At 42.6% G+C, this 26,639-nt stretch overlaps 2 long non-coding RNA genes across 3 annotated transcripts in view; both read right to left on the reverse strand.

Moving 5' to 3' along the window:
- The window catches only part of LOC116449953, a 36,038-nt gene extending 24,661 nt beyond the window's left edge, over positions 1-11,377 (reverse strand). For both annotated transcript variants that reach the window (XR_004242605.1, XR_004242606.1), the window contains exons 1-2: positions 6,242-11,377; positions 3,306-3,480 (exon numbers count right to left, since the gene is read on the reverse strand). This is a non-coding gene — a long non-coding RNA (uncharacterized LOC116449953). The remainder of the gene's footprint in view (positions 1-3,305; positions 3,481-6,241) is intronic.
- A 2,339-nt stretch (positions 11,378-13,716) lies between these two features.
- LOC116449954 lies at positions 13,717-26,357 on the reverse strand. Its single transcript, XR_004242607.1, has 3 exons — positions 25,574-26,357; positions 17,311-17,375; positions 13,717-14,330 (listed from the first exon to the last, which is right to left on the reverse strand). It is a non-coding gene; the product is annotated as an uncharacterized LOC116449954 (long non-coding RNA).
- Positions 26,358-26,639: the final 282 nt, after the last annotated feature.

The following is a 26,639-nucleotide window of genomic DNA, read 5'->3' on the forward strand; positions in this document are numbered from 1 at the left end:
GGTGAGCCCAGCTGTGGGTAATGTGCCAGCTGCCCCCCTGTTTGTGAGGAACAGCAAAGCTCTCCTGCTGAGGTGCATGAGCAGTCTCTGCGTGCTTTGTCCAAAATCTCGGCAGTTTACTATCACTGCATGTTGTCCTTTGTATCTGCTCATGAAGAGGGCAAAGGTTTTGTTTGTCCTTACAGCACCTCCCACCTCAAAAAAGCCCCAATCTCATATATATGAACTCACTGTAAATACTGTACTCAATATATACCACTAAAAAATCCACATGTAGAGGTGTAAGTGGGCTGAAGGGCTGTTGTGTGCAAAGTTCTCCTTTTAGAGGGAAGCAGGTCACATCAGATTCACTGACGAAGTGTTACAGAGTATTTTACGTTTCCCAATATTACTCATTAGAGGCAGGAGGTAACACCACTTACATGTACACAAGCACATTTCCTCTCATTATGTGACAGTAGTTACTCCTCACTCCCTCTCCAGCTGAAGCGTATCAAATGTCCTGTTTTACTGGGAGGAAATTCTCCCTGAGTTGCAGATCCACACCCAAGGACAGGCAGCAGAAGCAATGGTCACTGTGCCCGTGGCAGGGCATGGCCTGCAGCCAGGCTGTGGCCAAAGATGGGGACCAGGCTGCGGTCCTGCTTTGAGGGTTGTGTCTTGATGCTGCCCCACAGCTGTAGATGCTGAAGGGGCTAGCAGAGAAATTTCCCACCTTTTGCAGTCTCCTGTGAAAGTCTCCGTTCTCACGCAAACTAGCTGAGAGATGGTTTGCTATTTTGTAAACTATTTGCAGGTGCTGGGTGTTGTGAGAATACAGTGGATATTGTTTTGGTTCATTGAGAATAATATTTTGAGAATGAGAACTATTTCTCTCAACCAACCATTTTGGTGGGAGGTTAATCAATAGGCCAATCATGTCATTTCTCTATTGCGAATCATGCTGTAAAAGGACAGGTTTTTGGCATTAAAGGGTCGGCCTCAACCATCTTCTCTGACCTGAATTCGTGTTGTTCTTCGCGCCGTCCCTGCGGACAACAGCGACACACAGCCTCCCCCAACAAAGCGCAGGCCTGCGAGCACAGCAAGATGAACCTTCCTGGGGTTTGCTGTGTTTGAGTCCCAGGTGGAAGAAAAAAGCTGCAGCATGTAGAACTAAAGTAAAGGTGAACAAAGGGTGGGAGAGCCAGAGGTGACCCAGCCAGGGGCTGGTTTGAAGAGCAGTTGGTTGTTGGTCAGCCTCCTGCATGGTGCCAAGTGCACCAACTTTAAAGGACATGGGAATGTCACCAGAGGACCTTTTCCAGCAGAAATACCAAAGTTATTTCAAAGCAGTTACTCTTGAGGAGCATCCTCTGTCCTCCCCAGTGCTTCCTGGTGTGCCCAGCAGAGCCAGCTAACAAGTGAGCCCTAGAAAGGCAAGCACTAGAACAGCACCTCCAGTTCCTCTCCTCCTCTGGCAAAGTGGCTGCTGGAAGCTGAGGACCAGCAGAAGAACTCATCAAGCCCCCCATGCTGTCTAAAGAACCCCCAGAGTCCTAACAACTCTTCTGTGTTCCTGCCTGGAAGAGATCAGCAATGGTTATCTGGGACACCGTGGAGGAGACCCTCCTGCCGTGCCTGCTACTGTAAACTGCAGTGAACTCCACTGAGTCCCACTGCAGCAAGGCCAGGTTTAACTGTTCAGCTAACTCTCTGGTTTTTTCATTTTTTGATAATAGAAGCTTCTGGAAGTCACTAAAAATAAGTTTGTTTGGGTTTTTAAGCCTGATTCAGATTTGTGTCATCTTTCAGGATGGCCCTTCCCCATTGCGCCTGCTTGACAACAGATTTGTCAGTCATTAAGAATGCTCTGTATGCACAGAAATATCTCGGGTTATTTTTCCCATAATCAAAGGAAAACAAATCCCAGAGCAGCCCTGGCAGGCCACTTCCGGCCGGCACTGCTGCCCCCCCAGAGACACATCAGGCTCAGCTGCTGCCTTCAGAGGGCAAACAAGAGAGTTTGCTTCCAGTATAAAATTAGACACTGAAACAAACTGACTTTTTTCCTCCCCCTAAAAAAAAGCCCCGAGCTCTAGCCCAGCTACTTCTCCATTGAGGATATTCCAGGACAGTAATTTAGATGTATATGAGTGCTTGGGCTGGATAAGGCAGCACAGAGGTTCTCTCCTCGCTCTGCTCCGCTCTCAGTGCTGGCTGGTGTTCCCTAGCCAGAGCCGGGAGCTCCCAGCCCTCTGTGAGCAGTGGTGACCCAGCTCAGCCCAGCTCTCAGCTTCCAGGGTGCCCTCTCCCACTGCCTGCTTGTGCTTATTGGCTTGCCCCTAAAAGGCCCTTCCTGATTACAGAGGATTGGCATTTAGAAGGAACTGCAGTTATTTACCTCATTATCCTCCTTTAAATCCCTCCCTAATACCTTCATCTGCTGTTATGGTTAAATGAATTTTGCCAATTAGAGATGGTAACGTGCTATGGCTATGACCTGTATCTATCTATCCTGCCCAAATTTGGACAGTAAGTTTCTGAGGGAAAAAAACTGTTTTTAATTACAAGAAAGACAGTCTTGAAACGCTACAAGTTTACATGTAAACGCCAGCAAATCTTTCAGTATTGCCAAAATTTTGGCCTAATGTAATAGCAATTCTTCTATAGGAAGAATTTTTATATCTAGCACTGAAAGCTGGCCTTATCAAAAACAAAAAATAAAATGAAAATATAATCTATCACAGCCAACCTTAGCAGTACCATTCCCGCAGTGGGTTTATGTTGCTACGTATAAATTAAAGAGATTCCATAAGCAGTTTGCAATAATTTACTCAATTAGTCTTTTGTTTTCCCTGTCCATTTTATGTAACATTGGTGAGAAAACTGCTGGCTGCTATCTAGAATTGTTGACGAAAGCTTCTGGAATGCTTTGCATTCTTGTGATGGGGACCTTAGCAGAGACCACTGTCGGCACTCTGAGTCTTGGGTCTACAAGGTCAGATGAGTCACTGCAGCGTCTCCTTTTCACGTCTGATCAACTGTGCAAAATCCTGGGGACAAATACTCCTGCACATTACTCTTATGTCCTGGGGATCTTCATTCAAAACCATTCAGAGAAAACAAGCATGAAACAAGGCTGTGAAGTGACATCATTTAAGAATTTCAGCAGAGTTACAAAAAACATCTGGGGGCCTAAACCAACCTTTTGCTACCCACATATAGCACCCAGCACAATGGAGACCTAGTGTATTATTGTGGCCCTAGACTTAGTGGCTTAATAAAAAATTTCAGCAGACCTGCTAATTCAGTAGGTGTCTCACCTTATGCATTTACAGCAGCTTTGAACATCCCAAGACCTTTAATCCTCATCTAGGCCTCTTCCCTCAAAAATATGTATCATCACACTGGAAGTGCCACCAAGGAAATGCAAAAGAAATGTTCTGTATCATCACATTTTTTTGGTGTGGAGTTGCACAAATTTCATCCCAGAGAGCTCTGGAAAATAAGAAAATTACAGTAGCTTCAATCACTGCAAAATATTCAGAAGGTGAAGCTCAAACACATAAAGGATTCCAGTTGTGAAAGGTTTTTCACTGCTGTTCACTGTGAAGAAATAACCAGAAGCACCACTGAGCCTCATCAAACCCCTGCTGCATCAGCCTTTATGCATGTAGGATTCCACAAACCACTACACTGGGATTTTATACTCATGTTTAAGCCAAAACCTAGTTCTTGTTCTTTGCTAATGAGAGGGGAAGGGCATGGGCAGGGAAATGTACAGAGACTAGTGCATGGCAGAGAAAAGAGCAAGGAGAGAAGACAGTGCTGCAAGGAAAACAACTGCCTGCCTTCCATTCGGAGACAAATTTTTTCTCTGGGCTGGGCTTCATGAAAAACAGCCGCTGAGCATGGCTCCTGGGGGAATGTGTTGGCCTTGGCAAAGCTACTCAGCCTGGGGGCACAGGTCTTGGAACAACTTCATCCTCCCAAAGCTTGGTCCAACAGTAAAGCTTGGTGCAGCTCCCCACCTCTCAGGACGCCTGAGGATCCCAAGAAGTCAGGGGCAGACCCACCGCCCTATGTCTCCTGGTAGAGTGGACACCCCCCTCCTGACTGTCCTCGTGTCCCATGAGGAGCACCGTGTGGCCTCCAAATAGCAGGAGCATTTGGAGAGATCTGGACCAGGTATTACACATGCAGACTCTCCCTTTAATGTTCATATCCAGGCCTCTAAACAAAAAGCAGCAATGCCACACAACTGTAGCAATCACAGCCCAATCACCAGCAACACTTGTGTGGTGAGCTGCATGCCTACCTCAGCTCCACAGATAAAAGTGTCTGCAGCCAGTGACAAGCTTATACAATTAAAATGCCTTCATTTCTTGATTTCTTAACTTTCAAAAAGATGATACTGAAGAAGACATGTGAAAACCTTTCCAGTTGAGAATGGCTGACTTCCCAACTTTTAAAGTACTTGTGTACAGGACACTGCAGAATGTCATACAGCCACCTAGTGCTGGAAAAAAATCACTTCTCCACATCTGGGACTGTCCTCTGCAGTCCCACAAGTGCAGTTGAGACCAAGTGTCCAGCAAGGAGGAACAAAAGCCAAGTCTCTGCAAAAGTCATGACTGCACTTCCAGTTATGGGCAGCAGCAAGTCTGAGAACGAAACGGCCGATGAACTGCACACAGGAAGCATGCTTTTATCCTGATAAAGACAAGGAAAGACATCCCACAGACAACATGACTGTTATCTGCAGCACATCTCCTCAGTACTCTGGGTTAGGCTGAGTAGCAGGCAGATCTGCTTATTTTCAAGGGTACCTAAGCTGCCCACCCCACTGCTGGCCCTCCCAGCTCTGTCTCACCAAACATGTTGATCTCTTCTCTTCCTAACAGGGAACTACCAAGATTTGCTTTGGTCAAACCCATCTAATTTCACAGAAATTCCTTGCCATGATATGGCCAAGACTTCCTGTCCTCATATCTAATGATGGCTAAAAAATGAAAGCACAATATGCTCCTTCCAAGTTACTTGCTCCTATGTTCACCTCCTCCCATGGGGTGGCACAGGCAGTCATGCAGCTGTGCAGTGGAGCAGATCAGGGAACCAATCTGGGTTAAAACTCTTCCAGCAAAGGAACAAAGAAAGACAGGAAAAAAAGTTTTCATCCAGCCAGATCTGTTACCTGGGTCCTGTTCACCACATGGGGGAACAGATGCTCGTGCCAGCAGGAGACTGGGGCAGCACCGGCACTTGATGTGTTTGGCAAACTACAGCCCCAGTCATCATCTCTGCCCCCACCACGGCCAGAAACAGCCAGCAGAAGTCTGGAATATGCCCTGTGATGCCTCCACTAAGGCATAACCCTGATTAAAGTCAGTTTAGTTACTTAAACCTTTCTTTAAAGTCTGTGTTTTTCCATAGCTTGTAGACTAGTTCCCTGGAAGATGGTAGAGCTAACTCCACTCAGGATGCATGCCATTTGAATGCCAGTTTGGAATATCCAACTTTATTGGGGTTTTTTCCCCTTAGAATTTGAAAATATTCTGCCATGCAGCTAGCTAACCAGGTCTTAGAGGGATATGATTTCTTGTTCTCTTGCTTACAAGGGAAACTTGAAACAAATTAAAATTATACTGGCCTCGTACTAAAGGTCAGCGTTGTGGGGAGAGATGACTTGTTCGGAATTCAGTCAGGAAGTTTAACACAAATAATCCAGCTTGAAGTTCTGTGAGAACAAGTCCCAGCCAACCAAAAAAAAAAAGGAGTGCTGATAGAACTAATTTAAGTACTAAATCTCTGTTTCCAAGCATTTTTTCCACTGATAAGCCCAGAGGCTTTTAAAGCTGCCATGTGAAAAATTATTTAGCTAGGTGTGAGAGAGATATATATTGCTACCTTCCTAGATAAACACAGGCTTTTTATTGGGAGATTTGCACAGGAATGAGCAGGAACAAGCAGGAGAAGGAACAAAATGTATTGTTACGCATTACTGTGAAGATAGATTGCACTGCAGAGTGTCACCACTACTTGTGGGTAAAGCTTTAGGCTGCTTCAAACTATTTTAGCGAAATGTTCATGCCATGAAAAAGGGGGAAGAGCTAATAAAACCCAACAGTTACTTGCAAATAACTACTTTGTTAGTAAAGAAATGCCTTGCATTTGTACAGATGCCTTCTGTATCTGTAAAGTCACATTAGCCTCTATGAGACTACATCATGAATTACATTTGGAACTGTTCAGGACTTACCTTAAAGTCTTTCTGGGCTTTCTCTATTCTATTCCCACTAGAAACAGGTGTTTAAAAACAGATATTAGAATTAGTAAAAAATAGTAGTTGCTCTGCCTTCAAGTCACTGCCAGCCTTGAAATGAGGCCTTCAAAAAGAATTAGAAAGCATTTATGCTTTAGAGAATACATTTGTGTTTGTATGTATGTAAATACCTATGTCCATGTGTTTTTTTAATAAAGTCCCTAGGGACACAGTGGGTTAGGAGATCCCTCCCAAAACTGTGGAAAAGAGAAGAACATGGTAGTTGATTCCTCTCTGGTAGGTCTGACTGAAGCCAAAGGGGCTATAAAGCATCTGCATCTAAAAATCTAAATCCAGACTCCACCAGTCTGGTTTTGTTTTTCTGGCTGACCAAAAGCTGTTACCAAGAAATGATCCCCTCTGCCATTTCAGAGCATTCAGTTCCACCAGTAAGTGGCTGCTCACATCAAACTGGTTGTACCTGGGACTGAAGAAACATTAAAACCAAGTGAGCTGCAGTCTTCCTGTGACAGTCACATCATCCAGCAAGTGTCAGGAGTGCTGCGGGGCGAAACTGTCCGGCAGACAGGAACAAACCAGGAAGTCTGTGTTGTTCTTAAAAGAACTTCCATTCATTTCCAGAGCTGCTGAGCTGGAGCAATGATCAATTCACTTTGAAAGCTTTAAATTAATTTTCTATACCTGAATCTAACAGGACAACAGACAATCTATCAAATCCTAGTAATAAAAAAACTTCCACATTTTATAGACAAACACTTGGAAAATTTTGCAGTTAAGAGTTACTATGACCCACAATTGACCAGCAAATATGCACTTCATGAACATGAATTAGCACAATTCACATTCCAGGCTTTCCAAAGTCTCTGCTGGGTTACCTGCACGCCCAGTCCCACCCCTTGCGATGCCGCACGATCGTGACTCGCTGCTGCCCTCTTTATTCCAGTAGCAGCTCCAGTGCAGGGTAAATACAGCAGTGCCAGAATCTTTCTCCCATTCGGTGACTCAATCTTCTCTACTTGACTATTTGTTCTCTCTTCTCAGCAAGAATAACTTGGAGAAAGTTACACTTCACTCAGAAAAAAAAAACCCCATCCCTGTAGTCCGGGCTGGGGAAAACACAGCAGAAAGCAGAACTGACTCACTGAGTGCTCCCTCACAAGCAGCACGATGTTTTGCCACCCAAGGTGTTGTAATCAGACCATAACACGTGGCTGTTCCCTTTCAGCTCTAATGGAGCATCAGCAAATGGATAACATATCTACAGCCTCTCCCTTTTCCCTGTCCCTGGGAGGCAGGTGCAGCCTCAAGAAAGGTTCACAAAATGGATTCAGATGTGACAGATTTGTAAATTCTTCGGCAGCTATCCGGAAAAGCTTACTGCTGCCAAAAATGTGCTCTTTGGAACATCACTGAATATCTTCTATGTTTACAGTAATGGTTTCACTTCATTCAGTTCCTCAAGAGAAAGGATCAGAAGGACATCAAGGGAAAATAAAATCTTAGGGTGTTTAAATGAAAGTGTCGGCACCAGTGCTCTTGCTCCAGCTGGTTAGCAGGGAGAGACACCTGCAAGTGCTCTTCCAGAGCAACCGTGGTGTTTTCTAATGTATGTGGAACACTTATTTCAATGGGAACCCATTCTCAAATCCCCCCAAATCTCAATTTCCTAGATAACATTGTATAATAAAGTATAACCACAACGAATACAGCTCTGCCTTGAATAGGAGAGACGTTTTAAAAAATGGCTTTTGGAAGGTTAGTTTTCCTGTACCATATAAAAATATTAATTTAGTCCCTTGTCACTTTATTTTTTGTTGACTTGCTGGAGACTTTTTCTCAGCTTGTCTTGTTTCTCAAACCAGCAAAAATGAAAAAATTCCCTGAAGTGTCATTTTTAATGCTGAACATTAAAGGCAAATGTTCCTTTCAGCCAAACCCACAAAAGTTCCTTCATCTCTGCTCTTCACTTGTAATTAAGAGTCAGACAGTCTATTAGTTATTCTGTTTCATGATTAAGTCTACAATGAACTGAAAAATAAGAAACAGCAACTCTAACACAAAGAGTAAAATTCATCTCAAATCTTCATTTATAGATGTCATTCCAGTAAAGCCGTTTGGCATGACAGCAGCAACCCCCCTTTTATGCCCTGCTTTTCCAACAAACCTGTTAAACTTCAGGCAAATTTACTAATGAGAAAGCCTGTATGTTTTCTTGCTCTTTGCTTGTGTATATCTATGAAACAGAGAATTAAGTTATCAAAGATGTCTTAAATTGCACCTTACTGCTGAAAGACAGTGACAATCTACTCAAGACAGCAGAATATTTTGGGTTTCCCCCAAAACCCTCTTTCTCCAAAAAAGGATACTGAGTAGAGTCCTAAAGTATCAGCTTAACTTTAAGCCTATGAATCATGCCATAAGCAAGCAGAACAATCACCATTTCCAACACCAAGTCCTGACAGTATCTCCTGAGCAGCAGAGAGCTCACAGGGGTGATGGTGTTCAGTAGACCATCAGGAGGTTTGGAGTTTGCCATTTATAACTCACTCCATCTAAAACACTCCCACAGCGGAGCACTGTGGTGTGAAACAAGCAGAGTCCTGAATTAATGCCTTATTAAGGATTCCCTTTGTATTTGTCAAACTCTCCTTATCCACCAGAGGAAGGTGAGGCTCCCCACAGGACTGGCAGGGAGCAGCTCCCGGTGCTCCTGCCTCCAGTTAAACAACAGCGTGACAGCAGTGACACAGAACAGCTGCCCCAGAACGTTTACTTACTTCCACGGGCCTGGGAGAGTCTCCCATCAGAACTCCCTGCTCAATGTCACATCTACCTTTCAAGCCACTGGGGGCTTTTAAAATCTCCAGAGCAGCAGTGGTGGCACACAATGGGGAAATAGTAAATGTCCTACTCCCGGATTACTCTTGCAGTTTTTAGGGTATTTTTTGCTATCTTGGAGGACTAAAATAGATCAGAAAGCCTCTTTTCCATCCCTTCCTCTCCCCCACCAATTACCGACAGTCTTTCCATAGTTGTGAATGTTTCATAGGGCTCATGAGGAGTAGTAAATAAATAAATAAATAAATAAAACCTAAGGAACACTCCCTCTTCCACATTCATTTCTTGCTATAGCCACAAGCTCTGAAATGATACAAGGATGGGAAAAGGAATTAAGATATATAGAAGTTTATATAGCTACAGCTTAAATACCTGAAAGCATAGCCCATGACTATACTGACTGCAGCCCCAAGAAGTCAGTTGCATGTAAAAAGATTTCAGTTGCTAAATCACATTCCAGGTAAGGTTTTAAGAGCTTCAAGGATTTGTGCTCAGGTACCTGCCTCCTTTATTTTCCAGGTACTTTGTTTGTTATCACTTTGCCATGCACACTCCAGCCGAACCAAACAGCCTTGCACTAACACAGGTACCTTTCTGCAGGAGAAAGGGACCAAGATGACCTGACACATGTCTGCTGTGAAGGAAGCTTGTTGCACCTCTCCCAGCACATCTGCCTTTCTGCAGGAGGAGCTCAGCCCTGGGAGCATGCCTGTGGCAGTTAGCACGCCAGGGGTGCCAAGCCCTGACAGCCAGATGGGCTGGCAGCTCTGCTGCGTGCACGCCTGGCTTTGCCTGAGTTCCCAGCTGACAACTGTCATCATGGCTCATTTACAGGGGCCCACCCCAGTCCCAGTCCTTCTCTTCCCTTCCTTTCAGATCTTTGCATATTGTCCCTCCTGTGGGCAACCAGGGAGCACCACAGCTGGCCTCACCAGCAAGGTCAGCAATGCTGAACCTTGTTTCCATCCAGAAGAGTTTCTCTGTCCATACACAAACCTTCACTGACCTGAACCATGCATCTGTGCTTTCTTGCTTTGCTTGTGGCACAGCACTATGATAATATTGCCGAAACAGCAAAAGCTTGTATTATCTACTGTGACTTTTTGGAGATGGGGCATTTCTGGCAATCTGGCAGAGCACTCTAAGAAAAAGCCTCCCACATCTTCTGGTTTTCTCTAAGAGTGCAGGCACAGACCATATGTACATATTGTGGCTTCCTGTGCAGGAATCACTGGTGTGCCCCATCACAAGATAAATCCCTGTGACTGAGTGAAAAATCCTGGAGACAAAATGGAAGGGTACAATCAGTAATTTCCAAATACACACATACCCCTCCCATACTGGTTTTTATTTCTGCATGCTCTACCTTCTGAAGTCTCACTCTAGAAATTGAAACTAGTTCATATGCTTTTATGAAGTTAAAAAAAATTGTTTTTATAGAAAGGAGTTTCACAAAGGTCACAAGGATATCCCGTTCATGGATCAAAGCATCCCTTGGCAAGTATTTGACAGTGGGTAAATAATTTCTGAGCAGAATCCTGACTGCTAATTTCAACTAAATGAATAGATTCTTGCAGGATCTAGTTCTCCTGATTTCCCAGTGTGAAAACAGAGACTTGATGGAATCCAGGCAGCAGTAAAGCCGTTGGTTTGGGACTTAACCAGGTAACACTAAACAGGTACCTCTCACAAGCAAAGCAAAACACAGGTAACAGGGCTGTTATCAGCACAGAAGTGCATCATTTGTAGTTACACTGGCATTCATCCTAAGTAGCTGAACAACAGCTTACAACCATGATCACACAGTTACACTGGGAAAGAGAATGAGTGGACAGTATTTATACACAGGACCAAGAAAGCACTGCAGCTCCACAAATAAACACATCAAGTGGATATTCTGAAAGGAATTAAATAGATGAAATAGCTTCATTCCTAAGAACTGCTAATAAGTTTTATATGACGAGCAGCAAGAACTCTTTCTCACAGTTAAAGCCTCTCATAATCTTGCAGGACATTTTGCCCAGGCCTACACACATACTGAAAAGAATTCTCTGCAGTCTTTTTATGGCTACAAGCAAGCCAACACCAAACCTCAGTGCTGAAGAGTCAACAAAATGATAACAATGATGAGAACTGCATTCTGACACTTGAGCTTCCCTCCAATCCTGCACAGAACAAATTTCCAAAGCTGAGATTTCCAAAAGGAATAGGGCTCAAAGCACAAAGAGACATTTGCTTCCAAGTCTGCTATCATAAAGTTTTGAAGGGAGGCAGTGTGGGCTCCTGTCAGCTGAACAGAGAGCAGCTCCCTCATGCAGCACTGCCTGAGGAGTGGGTACAGGGACAATACTTAGCACATCTGCTCCTGCCTTCTCTCACTGTCTGTCTTCGAGCAATTTGCTTAAGTCCCAGTAACCCGTCCATGGAGCTGAAGCAGCAATATCTACTTCCCAGTGCTATCACAAGAAATAATTTGTTGCTGTCAGTATGCTGATTGACTCTGTGGTGATAGACACCAGGTAAGATTTAGAAACATATGTCTGTAGAGAGAGAGAAAATACAACTCTAGATGGGCAAACATATAATATTTACTACTTATGTAAATCCAACTCTGTCTAACATAGAACTTCTTAATAAAGGTATCAGAATGAGGGTTTCTGAATGAATTGAACTACAACACAAGATCTCTGTGGCTTTTCCTGACAGAATCCCAACCAAGGACTATGCTTCCCATGGCAGTATCCTCACCAATGCTTGTGAGATAAGGGAGAGGATATTTTTCACTGCACATTTATTCCCCTCTTAAGAACAGTGATGAGGTTAAAAGGGAACCATTCAAGTGGACATAAGGACTGCACTTCAGCAAGCAAACTTTGTGTGAAGATTAACCAAGCAAAGACCCTCACAAACCATGTGTGAGAATCATGCTGCTGATACTTAAGGATGAAGGATTTCTGTTATAAATCAATAAAGTATGATATTATCAGCAAATGTTAGAAGTGAGACTGACATGAAGTTTCTGTATCTGACAAAGCCTTGATCGGAGCTTCCACAGGGCTGCTGGCCTTGGACACCAGCACATCCCTGCTGCTCCATGCCCAAATGGTAGTATTCAGAGTGGTGTCTTGCTGAAGTCAAATGACACCACAGTAACCTGCAAGCTGGCTCTTCAACACCAGAAAAAAATAATGTTGTCCCACTTAAAACCTTAATCAAGGCTTGAAACTGGCTGGGTGACGTGTATTTACTCTAAGTTCCAAGGGAGGCACAATTTAAGAGCATCACGAGCCATTCATTTCAGTGAACCAAAAAAAAAAAAAAAAGAAAGAAGAAGAGTGCCTGGGGGCAAGCACTTCTGAGCTCAGACGCAGCAGGTTTTAGTTATGATTAGTTACCAGTACACTCCTTTTATCATCCCACACCACTTTTTAGCTCAGTTAAGGACAGCTAACACCTTTTGGAAAGACACGTTTGACAAATATCACAAAATTTTCTGAAGTACAAAATTTGGTGCTATTATTTCACATCTATTTTCCTTACTGCTTTTCTTGCCTCAATTCTAGCTCCTTTCATAGCTTCAGATTCACTCTTTTGGAAGCCAGTCCAGTCAGTAGTTCTAATGTCACTCATTTCCCAAAAATGACAGCAGAGCAGAACAAAATCTCTTTTTTAACATTTCCAGTGGTGGAGCCTGTGAGGAACACAAGGCTTGCGGGAAAGAAATGCACTGGTACAGAGAGGGATGACCAAGGTGACTCCAGACAGAAGGTCCCAAAGAGCAGCTGAGCACTGTTATCTCCCACAGAAATCACACTCAAAGAACAAGCCAGCTCCAGACCTAATGAGTAGCTTGACTCAATCCTCACTGGAACAGATAGATCAAGGACAAAGGGAATCTTCTGTGGTAACCAGAAAGATCTGTATCATGCACTCTTTTTTTCTTTTTCCGTGGTACCACACTGCATAGGAAAAGAAACATGGATATTTTGGCACAATTCCTCTCAATGAACAGAAATGGCCATCAAAACCACAAGAGAACATGCTGGGAACTTCACTGGGATGTGGGATCCCCGTATTCAAGATTTCTCTTGCCATATTCCAGGGACCTGGACTGAAAATCTGCTTTATCTCAAACATAGCAGGCATTTGTTTTCCCATATCCCAAGTGTAAGCAATCTTTCTTCTCCCAATGTTTCCTCCTCCATTTCCTGGTCCCAGAGATGCTCCAGTAAAGTGATGCATTTCAATTACATTTTTTTCAGCCCCAAATAGTCTGACGATCTCTAATCTTAGCATTTATCTCCTCTCCTTATTCCCTGTGGTCGCATCACTTTGAATTGTGCTGTGTGAAAAGTTATTGTCTTGGATACAAAAGCACAGATAGAATATTTGTAATACTTAGGAGACCAGAAAATTTCTGTGTTGCTGGTCATGAAGAATCACTGGATAAAATCCACATGTACAAGAAAAACTGGGGCAAAAATATTAAAGTCAGGAAGAGCCTTTTACCATGTTTATTAAAATTAACTAGCAGTAACCTTTGGATCAGTGAATTCCTGGCAAGTGTATTCCTTGCACTTGAGAGACAGTGCCTGACACAGACCCACCATGTATTTAGTACAATTTATACTTTTATTCAGGAAAAAAAAATCACATTGTGTTTAAAAAGCTGATAAACACACATGCATCCCCACCCCTCCATGCTTTCAAAAATATTCTGAAGATGATATTACTATCTTGCATCAAAACTAAATTTCAAATTTCATGTGTATGTGGCCATTTCTCAGGTATTGATATAACTGAGAAGAAACAATGAAACCACCAACAGATGAATACTAGTAGAGAAAAAATATTACATTTGGCAAACAGAGAAGCATAACAAACAGTTACATTAACTGCAGGAGTGTTTGAATACAGGTTTCCCACACGGCAAAATCTGAAAACACCTTGCATTCCAAATGCAGCTGTTCTGCTATTGTGTAGGAAATAGACTTTTTAAACTAAAATCTTGTTAGACATGTAGGGAAACTTTTGGCAAGACAGATTGTTTTCCATCATTAGATGAAATTTTGAAAGCTGTTTCCTAGCAGAACATTTCACTGCAAATATTTTGGACACTTTCATGTGACTTGAAAGTCGATTGAGATCCATGCTTGCATCTCTTATGGTTACAAGATAAATAGCAGATTTCTGAAGATAAAAATAGATCTCCTTCCCAAGGCCAAACCTGGTTTTCAGAGGGAAAAACACTAAAATTATTCAGAGGATTAGATGCATCTATTCCTTTTCTTTAAGTAAGTCCTTCATGTAAATTACAGTTACACTGTGGCTTAATTTAATATCCAATATATTATTTAAATCAAAACTCAACTTCTAGAACATTAAAAAAGGCCAATGTCCATGTTTGGATGTCTGGTAGAAGTACAATATCCCCTGTGGACCTATGGTTAGGACTTTGTTATCCTTGAATACTTGAATACCTGAGCAGGGCAGTATATTCTCTTCCTTGGACACAAACTGATGCTTCTCAAAAAGCAGAGGACACCACACGTGTCTGCTGCATTGCCATGTGCTGTCACACATCAGTGTTTCTTGCCCAGCATTACATTGTTTGCAATGATTGCACAGAGATTCCCTCTGCCCCTTCAAACTCTTTCGTTTCTGCTGCCACAGGGCTGAGATTCATCTCCAAGGTAAGAGCCAGGGACTGCTTTGACAAGTGGGAAATCAACAGGAGCAGATAATTGTAATGAAGGGCTCTATCATCCCCATTGGAAAAAAAACAACCAAACAAATAAACAAACCCCAAACTTGAACACATTGTGTTTGTACAGCTTCGGGATGTGAGGCATATAAGCTGCTCTTCCAGGGGTGGGAAACCTTCATGTGCAAGGGGGAAAGATGCAGCTGATTCCTTGATGATGTTCAAGGCACACACATGATTCTTCTCTCAGTAGAGAACTTTACCCATGAGTAACTCCCAAGTGAAAAACAGACTTTGAGCTTTCAACAAACATCATCAAATATAGCTGTCAGTCAGTGCAATAAGAATACAGTAATCTTTTTAAAAATTGACTGAATTTATCAAAGACTTTCCTAGGATCACAAATGAACATCTTTTTGCAAGTTCAAAATGGGTATTTCCCATGGAACAACTGCCTTTTCTACCAGTTTTGCCCCATTCCAAAATCAGGGGGAAAAGGTAATAAAACCTAGGCTTATCCAGAGAAAACAAAAAGGGATTCTTTTCACAGTAATGATTTAATTCCTCTCACATCTTGGAGTATTTTTAATACTCCACTCTCTGAGCAAAAGCTGCACTCAGATTACTAGGAGATCTCAGACAGGAACATTTTCTTGGTCTTTTGGAGCATGGGAAGATCAGTCTCTCCCCTTAGAAGAGAATACCCACATCCAGGGCAATACCAGATAGCTGGAAAACATACAAGCTTCTTCTTAAGGCTTTCCAAGCAACCCATCAAAAGAGATAATACAACACACAGAGAATAATTCACAGGTGGTTTGCTGGATTCAGCTGTACTGGGCATTCCCAAATTGCACAGGGAGACTCAGCTGTGGTGAGGTTAGACCTAAAGGGTTCAGAGGAAACAGGGGATGTTTCGAGTGCCTCCAGCCAGTGGCTGTGCCCAGGAGAGCAGAGCAGGACACTTCACCCAGGACTTGGCTGAGATGAGGAAGGTGACAAAGAACAGGAACTGGAGACAATGCCCTGTCTGATATCGGGGGATCACATCAGTGGGGGGCCGCTGCCACATATCCCATCCTGCACTGTCTCAAATGAAAGCACTTGGGCCAATTTTCAAACAAGACCAAGTATCTGGGTCTTTCAACAGCAAGACTTCTTCATCCAGAAAAAGAAACAGGGAAAGACTTTACAGTTCTCTCTGAAGATCAGACCAAGGAGTGCATCACAGCCCAAACCATCCATCTTTGGAAGAACACCAAAGTTTATTCCAATTTGTATAGATATTATGAGGGCCACACACTGCCAGATCAATGCTGCAGAGGAGCCCTGTTCCTGGGCTACATGAGTCAGGCTGCCGAGAACAGCACACCAAACCCACACACTTCTGGCTGTGGAATCTATCTGCTCCGACGGGAAGAGATGTTTCTATGACACCACATTCTTCTGGCATGCTGCTCAAGAACTTAACAACAACACAAGGAGTGGGATATTTCTCTGTGGTTTACAAAACAAGGAGGGAAAAAAACCCAACCCCAAAGAAATCTATGACTAATAAGATATATTCAAAAGAGAAAATCACACAGAAATCTCTGTATCCATGACAAGGTTTATACATAAGAAAATAGTAAACAAGAGCTGCAGCATTCAAAGTAGATCACAGACTGCAACGAAAATTAAACATTTCTAGCCATATAGAAGCATTATTGACAATCTGCAGCTAACATTCTCTTTTTCTAAGAGATTAGTTCAAACTAAAAACAAAACTAAAAACAAACTAAAAACTAAAAACAAACTATGATGTCCAATACTCATCTTTACAACCACTGAGGATTATGAAAGGCTTTGAATTCTGAGACTGTTTGGGATCAAAGTCACTTGAAGGAGCTGGGAGGGAAACATCAGAGCACTTCCTGCCTCCTCTTCCTCCTCCATGTGTGCTTTCCCCGACACCAGAGCTAATCATCACTGGAAAGCAGATTTTAAAGGAAGTGCTCACACACTGGGGATCATAACACCAGGTGTGGCCATGGAGGACCCACTGGGAATTCAGTTCAATCTGATATTTATGGCAGTGTTTGTGCTTATATTAAACTGCAATTCAGAGAGTAGAATTGCAGTCAAAAATCTGGGAGCTTCTTGGGAAGACAATGATGGCACCATTCCCGTTTGGTGCTAGACGTGACTTCAGTATTCAGAATTGAAAATGTGTCCAATGAAACAAACAAAACACTCACTCAAAACCCACCACAAACATACAGATATGAGTCACTATGTCCTAATGCACTAAAAAAAAAAATCCCAAACATCAACCATAACCATCTAAATACCCAAAACCCAACATAACAACCCACAAAAAGAGAAAGAATGTTGATTGAAGTATGTGCTATTAATTACCCAGAATGGAACATGATATAAAAAGATTCATCTCAACCTACTAGGTAACATAACTCATGCCTGCATGACTGTAACAAAAAGCTATTTGTAGATATGAAAGATTTACCTGGAAATCAACATGATAGCTCCCATAATTGATAGGTATCTCATTGGATTTGGGATGTGAAGGAGCTTGGAGGGCAAGAAGAAAAAGACAAAAGAGATCATATTACTTTGCAGCTCCAGCTGGATGGTAACAGACTTTTTCAAACAGTAATAGAGAAAAGGAGTCTTACATGCACCTTGCAGTATTTATGAACAGCTGGGCCCAAATAAACTTCTTTATGCAAACAGACACTTGAACATATAAATCAGCTCTTACCCAAACAGATCTCCATGTGTACAAATATTTTCCCATGAAAACTGCTCCTTTCTTAAGTCAAATCTGCTCCCATTTAAACCTATGGCAGAATTTCTTTTGACTTCAGAGGAACCCAACCTCTACAAAAACATTCTTAAGTTTGTTTGGGGTTTGTGTTTGTGTTTATTTTGTTTTTGCTGTTTTCTTTCAAACAGACCTACATAGGGAATGGTCCATCAACTTGAAGATCATTCACCAATAGGAATAGATTTACAGAAATTTATTTCTACAAACTTCTCTCAACACAAGGTTAGCACAGCTTTGACAAGCGCTTATTTCCTGTAGCCTGCACTCATACTTACATTGCTGGTGCACCCAAAAGCCCCAGAAGGTTTGTCTACAGATTGAGAAAACTGAGAGCCCTTTGCATTTGGGATTCATTCACATTTTCATTCCAGAGAATACACTGTTTTATTTTTACCTTAAAAACCATCAGGTATTCTACTTCTAAGGAGTTTGACAGAATTCTGGTGTGTCAAACACACCAAAGCCCAAGAAGATGAAACCTGTCCATTAATAACATTAATCACAGCTACCTTTGCTTAAGCCCTGCAAGCCAGTACCAATTTGTTTATTCATTTCTTTTCTTACAACTCTTCTTTACTTTTCCAAGCTACATAGTTTTATCAGTGCCTAAAAAGTACCCAGGAAAAGTGATCCATAAAACACAACAATTCAGTAGGTTTCCCATGGCTAGCCAAGCTATTAAATGTTAGTTCAGGTCTGTAGGCAGTGAAATCACAGCACCATTATCGTTGCCTTGTGGGAGCAATAATTCTGGGTGGTCTGTAACACTACAGCTCCCAGCCCCTGAGATAGTATGACCATGTTGTCAAGAAGAGCCTGTCTAGGAGTGTAACTAGGCTGAGGCTTTTTGACCTCACAGATAAATAGGTTTTGTTGAAAGCTGTTCTATTATTTTTCAGATTAGGTTGGACTTGCATTTGGTTCATTCTCTGCCATGGGAGTGGGAGAAAGCAAGGCCTTGAGATATCCAGCACATGTTTATCCAGCTGTGGTAGTTTGATTCTCAAAGTATAACTGTCAACATCTCCGCTCCCTCATGCAAATCAAAATTTGTAAACAATCCTAATAACTCCTCCTCCCTGTTGTTCGTTGTAGTTTTGCATTCCTGACTGAGCAGCCACTGTACTTGAAGCAAGGAGAGCAGTGCAAGTCAATCCAGGCTGACTGCAGTGGAAAAAAAATGTACCAAAACCATGGGCTCCCAGAACAGACTGTTCAATGCTAATTTTAAATCTTGAAAAACAGTGCCAGTCTGACATCAGTGTGGTATTTTTTCGTGTTTTCTAAATAATCAAGAGAAACTCTGTTGTTTTTTGGGGTTTTTTTAAACATTTGATTCAGCTTCCATTCCCTTGTGTAAATAGCCATAGAACATTAATCAATTTTTTAACTATATAAACAGAATTGCACTTTGCAGGCATTTTCCTACCACCATAATTCATAAAATCAAATTTCTTTATCTAATTTACCCAGTTTGTTTTTCCCAGCTATACTGTGCTGGAGCAGAGGGTCAGTAAGTCTCCTTACAAAGGATATCACTTCAGATCTCTGTATGGTGAGCAAGCTGAACGTTGCCATTTTTCCTTTCATTAAGAACTTGGAGGGCATGATACACCATCACTGAAGACAATTAATTCCAGCCACAGTCAAAAGCTCTTGCTAGCATTTATTTGGTTTCAGCAAAGACCTGATATTGCAAGTATTTATACACGGGCTTAATGGGGAATAGCTCTAAAGCCTAATGATCTGCCAAGACTAGTCTTGCACATAAACATTTGTAGCACAAGGGATTAACAGCCTCGAAATTAGAGAGAGAGTTCTCTTTAAATGTAACTTTTAAAAGATCTTGTTAAGATGTTAAGACAAATAGTTCTTTGAGCAGCAAAATAAAATACTATTTCTCATAGATTTTATGTCCCAAGATTGAAATCCTCAGAGGATTCTCTAATGAATATAGTTTTTCCCTCAGTAAAAGTTAAAGTTCTTTCCTCTTTCTCTCCAGCTATTTTCACATCACTTTTAAGAGCAACCAAATTTGGTTAGAAGTTGGCCCAAAATTCAGAAGTTATACAGGGACTGATAAAGCAATGTCAAAAATCCTGTCTCTGGCATGATTTCCTTAGGAAAAACCTTATTAATGCCATGGAAAAAACCCAACAGAACACCTGTGTTAGACCTTATCAAACCCACAGCTGTAAAAGGGGTGTCTAGTGTGTATGAATGGAATTGGCAGGTGAAAACCTGAAATTTAAATCCCTATCCTCATTTCCTCCACCATTTTGTTCTCTCTTCTGACATGTGATGATGAGGCAGTTTCATTAATTTAACTCTTTCCTCTCTCCTATTATCATGTCCTAGAGGTTTGCACATTTTTTTCTGGAGAAAACACACATTTTGATGGGTCCATCTGCCAAGCAGTCTCCATAGCTACCTCTAGAGCTCTTGAGGTCCTGAACCCACAGGAGGCTTCCCATAGCTCATTCCATCACAGACAATGACATCGTAAGACCACAAGCTGTTCTGCATGCTGGTATTCCCCAAATCTGCCATCTGACTAAAACAGCACAATCTTAATAGTAAATATTATATTCACAAAGTGCCAAAACTGGCACAAAGGGCTACTGGGGGTCACATTTCCCCTTTTCCTGGTAAGGAGCAAAGGACCTACTATGCACCAGGCACTGAAACTTGGTGCAGTTTCTCTAGATGTGAGAAGCTGAGAAATTAGAAACAAGTCTTCTGGGAAGCAGAGGCGGGACGTTGCCTCCTCCTCCTGGACTCAATGGGCTGCCCTTCAGCATTCAGTGACAGTAAGGGTGGAACTTCATATGCAAAAGAATCACCTCAACCTCCCAGGTAAAATCAGTCAAGTCTGCGTGACTCCAACAAGGACAGCACACATGGCTGGTGCTGCCCCTGGGGCCTGAGCCCCTTTGCATTTGCAGAATGTGAAGCCCCATGCAGCAGTCGCTGACAGACTCCACAGAGGAGGAAGGTTACAGCTTCTCCAGTTTCAAGTCTTCCTGAAAACAACCTGAAGCTGATCTGTTTACTCCAACATGCAGTGGGCCATTCATTCTTCCAAACAGCATTTTAATATCTCATTCTTGTCCTTGAATTCCTTTACTGTTGATATAAATATGAAAAGGAATTAAAATTATTTCTACTGTGTGAAGTTTTCAAATGACTATTTACTGTTGCAACTTCGTAGTCTGCTATCAGGCCAAATTTCCTGGCTGTATTTGTCACTGTTAATCTGAAAAAACTTGCTCTTGGCACACCATTTAAGTAATTGTTATGAGATCTCATCAATGATGCTCGCAGCACCGGCTGTGGCAGTACTTTGTAAATGCAGGGTTACACATATAGCTTTAAAAGATGCATTTACAAAGGGCAGAGGCTTGACACACAGATCAAGCACAACACCATTTTCAGACACACTTTGGCAAGCATCAGGTTGTGTCTTTATAGTTTGTCCGTCACATCTCCTGAGCAGCAATATCTTCAAAGAATTCCATCGAAGCAGCAAGCCGTGACCTCCACATCCCGACACCGTATCAGCCCTCCATAACCAAGCTGGGCTTTTTTGAGTCATCTGAAAAATGAGAGATCTCTGTCAAATTAGCAGACTTCCAAAAAAACTATTGCTAGGACATTCCCACCAGCAGATGTCAATCTGGTGGTGCGTCCCTGCACAGGGAGGGCAGGCAGTGTGTCAGTGCACATGAGGCTGCAGGCAGGTGCTCTGAATAGGACCATGCTGGTGAAACACTTCCTGAAAATGCTTTGTTCCCCTCCTCATCCACCTTGCTGCCCTTGGGAGGGGTGGATTTTGCCCAAGTGCTCAGCCCCTGCCTCACCTGACTCAGAGCATGTGACTGGCCCCCAGCAGGGTTAATGAAATGAGAGAACAGCAGCAGCCTCATAAACCTTCATTAGCGTGAATGTGTGTCCTGGTCTGCATCCCATTAGTGACTGATTTTTAACAAGAAATAAAAAATCTCAGTGACACCTGGAGACCAGCCAGTCCTCATTTTCTGTCCCCAAAAGGCTGATTCCTTGGTCAACCAAATATTCATATATGATAAACAAAATAAGATCTTTTGGGAAACTCATCCCAATTTCCAAAAGTAATTCTTAGAATCACAGGATGGTTTGGAAGGCACCTTTAAAGGTCATCGAGTCCAACTGTCCTTCAAGAGGCAGGAACATCTTCAACGAGTTCAGGCTTCTCAGAGCCCTGTCCAACTTGACCTTGAATGGTTCCAGGGATGGGGCATCCACCCCCTCCCCAGGCAACCTGTTCTGCTGTTTCACCACCTTCCTCATGAAAAATTTCTGCCTTGTATCTAGGCTGAAGTTTTAGTTTAAAACAATTATTCCTTGTCCACTCACTACAGATCCTCTAAAATGTCTGTTCCCATCTAAGTCCCCTTCAAGTAGTGCAAGGACACAATAAGATCTTCCTGGGGTCTTCTTTAAGCCCACATACAAGGCAGAAATTTCCTTTTAAAACATTTTTGTTGAACTTGTTAATGTAGCTACATAAAACCTGAGTTTCTATTTTGTAAATAAAATCTTGATGGTTGTTTTCAGTAGGAAATAAAAATTATTTTCGAAGTTCCTACAAATGTTTTGGGTGAAAATTTGGGATTTCTGTGTTACAGGAAAAACCTAATGCAGCACTAAGTGCCAGTGGTATAGCACAACATGTGTTACATTACAGTAGTTTAAAAATTATTTCTTTTAGGTTCCAAGGTTAGACATACAGTTACTCTGGAAAAAATTCCTGAGGTTTTAGAAGCCCCAGAATTGTTATGCAAAATAAAGTATAAACATTAAGTCTTGTTCAAACATAATTGGGAGTATATTTATTTGTTCATATTAGAACTAATTTTTAAATAAAATAGTTGTGAAGTCTATTCATTGTGACAGAATCTGATATGACATATTTTTACACATTCCTTCTAAGAAGAAATAGAGTGTTCAACAATAGAAAGAGATCTTTTAGATTGAGGTATTCCAAACAATAATTTGTGTTTCTAAAGTTATAGACTTTGAAGATCATTTATTCTCCTGAGAAGTTTTACTAATGCTCATTTATGGGGGGAAAATCCTATTAAGAAATTATTACAGAATTTAAGAATTCTGAAAATTTTTTCTCTTTAGGAAATGGTAATTCACCTAAATTTATTTCAAAGTACCTTTGTAGTGTCAGAGGCAGACAAAGGTCCCTTAACATCAGCGCTTCCTCTGTGGATTGATGAATTCCCTACCTCCAATCTTTTTCAGGTTCTGAGTATTTTAACCATTTAAGCCACTGGGTTGGCCTTCCCCAGGCTGTAGCGAGAGCCCCCGGGAGCTCCAGGCACTGCACTCATCCTCTGTGACAGCCCCCGAGCACAGAATGGGCCATGCTGTTCTGCCTTGGAGACAAAGGTCCAGCCCCGGCCCACAGGGCTGTGAGCAGTGATGCAACCAAACCCACACCATATTCTGCAGGAAAGGAAGAACCAGTGGGGCCAGCATCAGCTCAGTTGTTTCTGACTCCTTAGGCAAGCAGGCACCCTTCCACCAAACGAATCAAGGGGGGTGGATTCAAGCTACTCCAGAGCAAGGCTTGAACTACTCTGATCCTCAGTGAGGGCACTGACCTTCTCCTGCCTCCCATTTCTGCCCCAGGAGGGTGGAACGCCTGAGCTCCAGCTAATCTGACAACCTGCCAGGCAGCAGTTGTGCAGCCTGCTCAAGGAACCCAGCACATCACAGGGCAACAGGCAAACTGGAACCCCTATTTACTCAACTAAGCTGCAAGAAAGAGGAGATTTTGGTCACTTTTGCTGCTTAATGTGAAGTTTCGAACTGGTCTTAAGTCTGAGCTTTTTAGAAAAGAGTTCACTGGGTTTCAAATAATAATTTGTACAGAAGAATGGAAAACATTTTGGATGTCATCTTTTTCTCTCCGTCACTCTGCCTGTGCAGAATTGAACAAGGGGACAGTAGCACTATAGATTTTTATTTTAACCTAGGTTCTTACCAAAAAACTGCACTGCAATGCTCCTGTTATACTAAAAGTACATAAATGTCAAGAAAAAAAGAAAAGCTGAATGACTGTGTTTGTCCCTCAAAAAAAAAGGAATGCTTCTTTTGCCCTGCAAAGTTTTGCCCTTATTCCTCCCTTTTAGTTTCATTATAATTTTTGTCTCCCTGCTACGTCTGAGATTTCTTTCTAATCTTTCAATTACTCCCCAATATCTATTGTTCCAACCCTCTACACTTCTCCTGCTTTACATGCAGTCCATGTCCTGCAAGCATGTGAGGAGGCCAAATACCAGGCATCTTGGCACAAGCTAGTACTTTACACCTATTCACAAAGGGAAAACATTCCTCTTTTCTTACGGAAGAAGAAAAAATAAAAAGAAGAGGGAGCAGAACTCTACCAGGTACTCATAGCAAAGAGATGAAGTAATGTTTACACTCACCATTTCTGAAACATGTCTGGTCCTTTAATAACGACCTGTCAAAGCTGAAAATTAAGAGCAACAACCAATACAGTAGATCAATTATTATTAATTGCTATGCATACTGCAGCTATTTCCTTAGTTCCTGTAGTTGTCCCTCCATGCTGGCTGCTTCCCAACTGCAGAGGAAGAGGGTTTCCTCAGGAAAGGCCCAGCCACTGCTGGGAGAGGCTGCACCCAGGCTGGCCCCATGGCCACAACCAGTGGTGTGTCACAGCAGCACCTCAGAGGTTCTCAAAGTCCTCCACCGGTTTAGTCCCAGACCCAAACCCTCAGAGCTTCAGGGAGAGAGCAGAGGAGTCATCAGAGAGCACCAGAGCAGTCCTGGAGAAAAGGTCTCCAACAGGGGAGGGGTAGGTGGGCAAGAGTGGCTCTGGGCCAGCCGGGAAGGGGGAATGCCAAGCACAGAGCAGGAGCAGCATTTGCTTCAAGAAAGGGTCAACTGGTAAATGAGGTGGGACCTGGGACCCTCCACCCGGGACTGTGGGTGAGGAGAACACTGCCCCATCCCCCTCGGCAGCAGGCAGCCCTCCAGGCAGGGCAGCACAGAGCAGCTCTGCCAGGCTTCAGCCTGGCACACAGCAGGGAATTTGTTCTTCCTCTACCCTACTCTGCCAACAAAGCTACCACAAGCAGCAAGCCAGAGAAAGAGCTTTGTCCCAAGGTGTGAGGGTTTTTACCCTCAAAGTACCCTTTTTATTTCAGAATTCTGTCTTATGAAAGAACTAGTTACCTGCTATGCAGCCATGAGCTTTATTTTAGGGGACAGTAAGCATTATGTTATTCCTCATGATTTAACAAATTATTTTTGGACTTACACAAAATTCTGATTGCCATCTTAATATTTTTTTATTCTTCTTAAAATTGGATGCTTCACACACGTGAACCTGGTTAAGGCCTCCCATGGGCACAGGCAACATTAGCTCATTGACTCGCACAGCTGAGGATGACTTGCTCTGGGCATCACAGAAAACAATCTAAGAAGAGTAAAATGTCTCAGCTAGGAAACCCACAGCAAAAATATTTACCGTGTCCCTTTATCAGCTCTGACTTTCAATTCACTAAATCAACAAAAAATACTAAATCTGATTTAGTTTCCTTCTCTTACATCATAAGACAGATAGAACTGCTTGTCTGTAGAATTTACAGTGTAACCAATAATTACATGCCTTTTTAATTTTTAACATCACCAAAACATACACTACTTACTCTTTTGACAAAAAGCACCATTTGTGAACACAGATCAGTACAATTAATTTCCAAATTTAATGACCAAATAAATACCACGTCAGAATAATTCCGCTCACGTGTTTCCACAAGTCCATCTTCCCAAGCAAACACACTCATTCTCACAGACACTCAGACCAACTGGACAGCAATTTTTTCTTGACAAACTGAGGGGAAAAGTCCCCAACACATACCTGGGAGCAGCAAGACCTCTGCCCAGGGAGATAAGTGGGAGGCCAGGGGCAAAGCAAGGCAGGCAGGGACACAGCAACACAGTCCCACAGCTTCTGAGCAGGTCCCGTGGCACTACCTGGGGTCAGCCACAGTCCTGCACTCACCAGACAAGTCTGCAGCGATGAGGCAGGGCCAAGCTCAGACCAGGAAGCCAAGCCACAGTCAGGGTCGGCCAGGCACACAGCCAGGTACAGGCACACACAGAGTGGAACTCCAGCCAGGAACTGAGTTTAAGTGGGACTCCTAAAGAGAGAAAGGCCCCAAGAAGCTTTCTCACAGCTTTTTTTAACACCAGCCTGACCCACAGTTACACAGCTGCCCTATATCAGAGCTGGCCTTGATCCCAGCTGGGGGATGGGGAAGAGGCTGCTGACCCTGCAACACTCAACACCTGAAATGCACCTCCTGGAGCCCAGAGTCCCACAGCCCTCTCATCCTTCTCTCTTGCTCCCATCATCACCTCAACTGTTCTCCCAAATGAACTCTGCTTCTCAAATTTTTAAGCAGAATAGCTTTTGCATTTGTATTGCATACCAACTGGCTGATTTTTTGAAAACAATGTGACTGGTGCAACAAATATGAATGTGAAAGAATTTGGCCCACTGACATTCATGGGTATCATGGGTAAATATAAATAGGATTAGCTACTAACATTAAAAAAAAAAAAAAGACAGCATTAATATTTAAATATGAAAGACATATTCTAAATATCAGCCTCAGTTAAAAAAAGAAACAAACAACAGAAAAAACCCAACCCCAAAACTAGTTCATATATACAAAATTCAGTTGAATTCTCCTGTGTAATTGCCATTTGCAAGGGCCTGTGCTCCACAAATACACGGCAGTATCTGAAAAAGCTGGTGGTTACATGCTTGACTTTTACAAATAGCACAACCATACTCTCAAACACCTTCTAGAAGAAAAGCAATGTGGAGAACAAGCCAGGATTTATTCTTGGGTCATGCTAACTTGGCAGAGGGAGGTGTCTCCTCCAGGTTGGTACTGGCTGAGCATAGCTGTGAGAGA

The sequence above is a fragment of the Corvus moneduloides genome, chromosome 12 (assembly GCF_009650955.1).
Source record: "Corvus moneduloides isolate bCorMon1 chromosome 12, bCorMon1.pri, whole genome shotgun sequence".
Classification (NCBI taxonomy): domain Eukaryota; kingdom Metazoa; phylum Chordata; class Aves; order Passeriformes; family Corvidae; genus Corvus; species Corvus moneduloides.